This window comes from Terrapene carolina, unplaced genomic scaffold (assembly GCF_002925995.2).
Source record: "Terrapene carolina triunguis isolate 2854851 unplaced genomic scaffold, T_m_triunguis-2.0 Scaffold68, whole genome shotgun sequence".
In the NCBI taxonomy this organism is placed as follows: Eukaryota; Metazoa; Chordata; order Testudines; family Emydidae; genus Terrapene; species Terrapene triunguis.
In genome coordinates this window covers 73,380,836-73,386,498 of record NW_020664419.1, presented here as the reverse complement: position 1 = coordinate 73,386,498, position 5,663 = coordinate 73,380,836, and the positions used below count along the sequence as shown (strand labels likewise).

The window sequence follows — 5,663 nt, the reverse complement described above, 5'->3', positions numbered from 1 at the left end:
GGGGTTTTAAGGCGGGGGAGGGGCAGAGCGCACTGCACCCGCCCCCTCCCCGAAGAGAAGCTCGTAGCAAAGTCACCGACAAGCCCGCCGGGCCCCATCAAACGCCTCGGCCCGGCCCACACACGTCATGGAAACAAGCACGTCATCACCCAACAGCCAATGGGAGCGGGGGAAGGCGGGGAGAGCGCCTGGCTCCGCCCACTCCCCCTTTTCCCGGCGGAGGCTCCTCCCTCTCCTCCCCCATTGAAGGCGCCGCACGTCTGGAGCCCCTTCACCCGAACAAGACCCCTGTCATGTGACCGCCGGGACGCGGGGTAGGAAGCGGCAGTTGCAGCGTGGGGAGGGGGTGGCTCGGTGAGCAGCGAACGAGTGAGTGAGTGACGGGGGGAGACGGGCGGGGGCCGGGCCGCTCTGCCCTGCAGCCCGGCCAGGAGGTGGTGGCGGTGGGAGCGGGAGCGGTTACTCTGCAGGGCTGGGGCTCCGCGGCGCGAAGGGTGCTGCTGAGCCGGTGCTGGTAGGGGCCAAGCCGCAGCGGGGCGCGTGCGAGGGTGAAGCGCTGGCTCCTGCCCTGTGAGGAGCCGCTGCCTGCCGGGGGTGGGACTGGGGCCCGCCCCCCTCATTGCCTTCCCCACCGTTGGCGGGGCGGGGCGGGGCTGGCCACCCGGAGCAGGGCGGGGGACGCGGGCACCTTGTGCGCCAAGCAGGCGGCGGCAGCGGCAGATTCCCGGTGCGTCCCGAGGCGCCGTCCAGCGTGCGGCTGTGCAGCGGCCGAGGTAAGCGGCAGCCCCGGAGCCAGTAGCCGGAGCATCAGCCGGCCCCGAGGCAGGGCAGCGCCCCCTCCAGCCGCCGGGTGCAGGGGCTGAGCCGCCGGAGGGCGCGGAGCTGCGGCTGCTTTCCGCCCGCCTGCTCTGTGGGCTCAGCGCCTTTGCCCCCGTGGGGTGGCCACTAACCCCTGCAGCGGGCTGCCGCGCGGTATCCGGGGCGCGGTGTGACCTTGAGGGCGGCAGATGCGGGGGTCTCCCCCTGCCTGGACTCCTGCGCGGGGCGGGCGTTGCTGCAGCTCGGACCTTCCTAGGGAGGAGACGGGGTAAGCGGCGCCGGCGCTGTGTGACATGTGTGCTGGGCTGGGTGATTGGGGGGCTGCAGCTGCCTCTTTCCCCCCCCCCCCCGGGCAGCACAGGCAGTGCCGAGCCCGGCTACCCCAGTGGGCGCAGAGGCGCTGTTCGCCGTGCGAGCTCCCTCCCTTCCCGGGTGCACACACCATAGGTGGTGCTTAGCCCCTGTTCCCTGCCGGGTTAAGTAGTTGGGATTAGTCGTCTGCTGCTGCACGGCATGATCATCCTCAGCCTGCCTCCTTGCCAGCCCTGCACGGGGCCAGCTAGCCTCCGCTGGCCTGGGGGCGGGGGAGACGGCGCTTGTAGCTGAGGGTCTCTCTGCCTTTTCAGTTGCACTAGCAGACTCCCCTCCCCCCGGCCTTCCGCCGCTTTGTCTTGTGGGCAGCTCCCCAGTCCGTGTTAGTTAAGAGCAGGCAAAGAGGCAGACAGAAATTCCCCCCTTTACCCCAGCTCACTTGCTGTTCTGATTTATTAATGGCTAGACAGACTGTGTGTGTATTGATTCTGGACTAGGATGAAGGCATCTCTGCAACGCCTCTGAAATAGAGGGAGGAGTTCTCCCGGAGGACCATTGAGGCGGCTTTCAGCAGATTGCGGGAGGGCGTTTGTGTGAGCAGGGTGATGTCCTTCTTGTCCCACTTAGTAGCAGGAAGTGTCTCTAACGGTGGCGCTTGTATGACAGTGTCATCCTCAGCCAAATGGTGTATGTAACCTTTGGATGTTACACCACGTGAGTTTATGAAGAGGCCTTAATACTGGGGGATGATTGCTGCCTGTCGCAGAAGGGAGTGCTGCTGCTCATTCTGGAGTGAGAGGGGATGGGGGGGCATTCAGAAGATGGTGACTGGGAGAATATCTCACCGATGTCAGAGCAATTTTATTTTCCCTGCTGATGTGAAAGTCTAGAAGTTGGAAGAACTTCTGATAGAATTTCAGGAAGAAGCTTGTTTGGAAACCTGGTTGATAAAGCTTATGCCCATGACCTTGGAGGCATTTCATTTATCATATTTCCCCCCCCCTTGTAATGTAAGTGATTCCTACCAAAATAACTAGCAGTGTCTGCCTTAATTTGTCCAAACTAGGACATTTAAGGCTAAGAAGTGTCCTGGATGTCTCAATTTGACTAGCTGTTAATGTAAGGGTCTCTGAATAGTGGCCAGTTTTAATATGATCTACATTGCCATTGTGGGGGTGAATTAAGGACAGCGTTCTGAACTCAGCATGAAACTTGTTACAGCATAATCCATTTCAATGTTTCTTCTTTCGTTTCATTTTTTGTAAACTTTAAATATAAGAAGGATGAAAGATATACAGTAACAATTGTTAGACTATTTTTATATTGACTTTAACCACCCCCCCAACAAAATAGAAGACAAAAGAAACAACCAAGTTGTTCTCTGAAACTGAGTTGTATGCTGCCTTCAGCATAAAACTTACTTCTGGATAATTTTTTCAAGAGCTACCTATCAAAACTCAAAAGCTTATTTTGTAAACAAAGCATTAAGTGGACTTGTGTTGTGTTAATTACATTTAAAGCTGCTGCACTTTAGCTTAGGGGAAGGGTCATTAGTATCTGGGCCCAAAACATGGTGGGGGTGGGGTTTTGGAAGACTCTTGAGTGGTCCCTCAGTAAAATTATAAAACATGTTCTGGGAATGAAGTTCAAATAAGATGTACCCTTGCAACATTAATATCTCATCATTTTTAACAAAATACTTGTACACTTGTGGGAAGGGGTACAGCAGTGTGCAAATCTCTGGAAAAAAACACAGCTATAAATGTTTACAGGTGCTTCTGCAATTGAGAGTTTAGAAAACTTTGTTAAATGACCTTGATAGTTTCGTTTGCCATTTTTTTCTGTTCCATTTAGAAAGCAGGCAGTAACTGTCTTACTATAGCTAGTGAAAAAATTGTTCAGAATTACTAGTTGGTTTTTTTTTTTTTTTTAAACTTTTCAGGAACTTGTCCAAATTTTGCATTTATGGTATTTGGAACAATGAGTAAACTTTTTGTATATCCTTAAGCCCATTGGTGTCTCTCTTGGCAGAAATGGCTTCCAGCATACTAAACTTAAATACTTATGGCATAATGAATGGAAACTTTTTTTAGTGCATAAGTGGAAGAAGTGGTCACTTAAGAGTAGAGCACAAAAATAGCTTTAACCCCTCCCCCCCATGCTTTAAAGTGTGAAATCGCAGGTTTGGAACCAACATTGTGGGGTGCTTATTTTCTTATCACTCCTGGTTTCCCTTTTCTGGTAGCAGGCTACTGTGATGGTAGTTGCGTTTTTTCATGTAGATAAGAATTCCGTTTGTGCTCAAGTAGTAGGGGATTAGTAGGTCCAAGCTACTGCTAATATGGGCAAAACCACTTTTTTTTTCTAGGCAGTATGCCAGTGTACCCCAATTCTTAACTGCAATCCCTTACTATATTAGTCAAATTCCTACTGAGCAGAGACTGTCAAATATGCTGCTTATGCTGTGGATAATCGAGACCACAAAATTAATCTTCACTTTTGATGCAAGTGAAATGAACTAACTATATTTTACAGGGACTTATGCTTTACCCAACTCTTGCTATTTTTCTGGGTATTATGACATTATTCTTCATCACTTACCTTAAAAACGTGCTTGGAAATTTAAAGCGGAATCTTGTCTAGTGTCACTATCTCAATTCATAAGCAATATAGGTAGAACCTTTCAGTCTGTCAGATGTTAAATTTTGAGGATTTCAGTTGCTGTATTACGGTTTAATAGTATTTTTGCTCAACTTCTGAAAAATGCTGTAAGACCTCTGCTAAGGTAAACTTGTAAATGCTTATGAAATCTTACATAATGAAACACAACTCTGAGCTGTCTACTTATTTGAACCATACAGAACATATATACAGTTTGGCTAGACATGAGGGGAGAAGATAAGCTGCAAGTACTCAAAGGATGGAAATGCCAAGGAAGGAGAAGAAATTGAGGTGGCTCTACATGATATGGTCTAGAGAACTGGGATAAAAATGAGTGAAGGAAAATCTTTAAAACTAACATGAAGACCACCACCTAGTTAAGGAACTATAGATGTGGGGAATAGTACACCTAGGAGATGTAGTAGAAATTGTGCTGCCTGAGTAACTGCAAAATGGACTGGGTAAAGCAGTTAAAACTGTGCCATAGGGAATAATTCTGTGTTCGCACATAGATGGACAAGATAACCTAGTCATTTCCAACTCAAATTTCTTTCATTAATATAGAGTAAATATTAATGGCACTCAAGTATTCTTTAGACAACTAAAATGTCACTGACCTCAGTGCAGTAGAACTTCAGATAGACATTTGGATGTGCAAATTTTTCATGGATATTAGTCTTTTAATAAAATCATTCAACATAAACAAGAGATACCTACATTGTTCAAAAATATACAATGTTATTACATTTTAACTACTAGTTTACTATGTTCTTAACCACTTTAATTTTGTAAATTTTCTAAATTAAATATAAAAAGAAATTCGTACTTAATCTTGTTGCATATACTTAATATTTCTAAATACTTTCTATAAGTGAATTAGAATGGTTTTAATAGTGTATACCCTGAAAAAAAATCTATCTTCATTGTTTAAAGGAGAAACAGCACAATACAATGAAGTGTAACGAGGGTGTTTGTTCTTAAACATATTCTGTTTTTGGCATCTGAAACTGGTTCCAGCTCAAAGTAAACTAATAGAGGAAGATAAGCAGACCGTTTGTCTCTAGGGTTTTAAATGTAAACTTTATATGATAAGAGAAAATACCATGAATCTGTCATGCGCTAACTGAAGAGATTGGTAACAAGTTTGCTCCCCAAAAGAGAACCAGTACAGTCTTGAATTAAAATCTAATAACAGCTAGGCTCTTTAGTAATCTTAAGAACTTGCTTTAATAATCCATCTGCATTTTTACAATTGATTTAATTAAACTGTTGTATTAATATTCCATAATCAAACATCTTTCTATCCTAATTTTTGTGGTTTTATCAACTAGATAACTGTATTTTGCTTATGAATTGAGACTAGCAGTTTCTAGTAACCTACTATGGTGGGCCCAAAACTCACTCGTCTTGAAATGAGTTCTAGAGAACTATAGTCCTTACACCTATTTACCATACTGAATAACTTCCCTCTTGAAGGTACCAATTTCTTTTTTGTGGCACAAAAATGATAAATGTTAAAATAGGGCAAAATATGTATTTCTAATCATTTTATCCATCTGGCTTTACAGTGAAATAAGTGCTGCTGCTTATTGGAAACCAGATGCCTCAGTCTGAAAATCAAAATAGTCAAATAACTGGTTTATTGACACATTCTTATCTGGAAGATGTTTGGCTTGTTTAGAATTATTAACACTGAGTTCTGCATGAAAACTCTTCTATCATTCATTTTCTTGAGCGATTATCAGGCCTGCACAAGCGGCGAGAGCCATATTACCCCCAAAGAAAACAGCTGAGGGGCAAATCCCACCCCCCGGCCCCGCCGAAACCCCCCAGTGCCACCCAGCCCCCCCCCGTCGCCGCCTGCCCCACGG

At 46.5% G+C, this 5,663-nt stretch overlaps 1 protein-coding gene across 4 annotated transcripts in view; it reads left to right on the top strand.

The window, feature by feature from the left end:
* Nucleotides 1-235: 235 nt before the first annotated feature.
* ATP2B1 (ATPase plasma membrane Ca2+ transporting 1) overlaps nucleotides 236-5,663 on the top strand; it is a 108,154-nt gene continuing 102,726 nt past the window's right edge. For 2 of the 4 annotated variants that reach the window (XM_024212795.2, XM_024212789.2), the window contains exon 1: nucleotides 236-314. The gene's annotated coding sequence lies outside the window, so the exon portion shown is untranslated. Of the gene's footprint in view, nucleotides 374-701; nucleotides 774-5,663 lie in introns of those variants that run through there. The other 2 variants (XM_024212791.2, XM_024212792.2) reach the window with 2 other exon arrangements.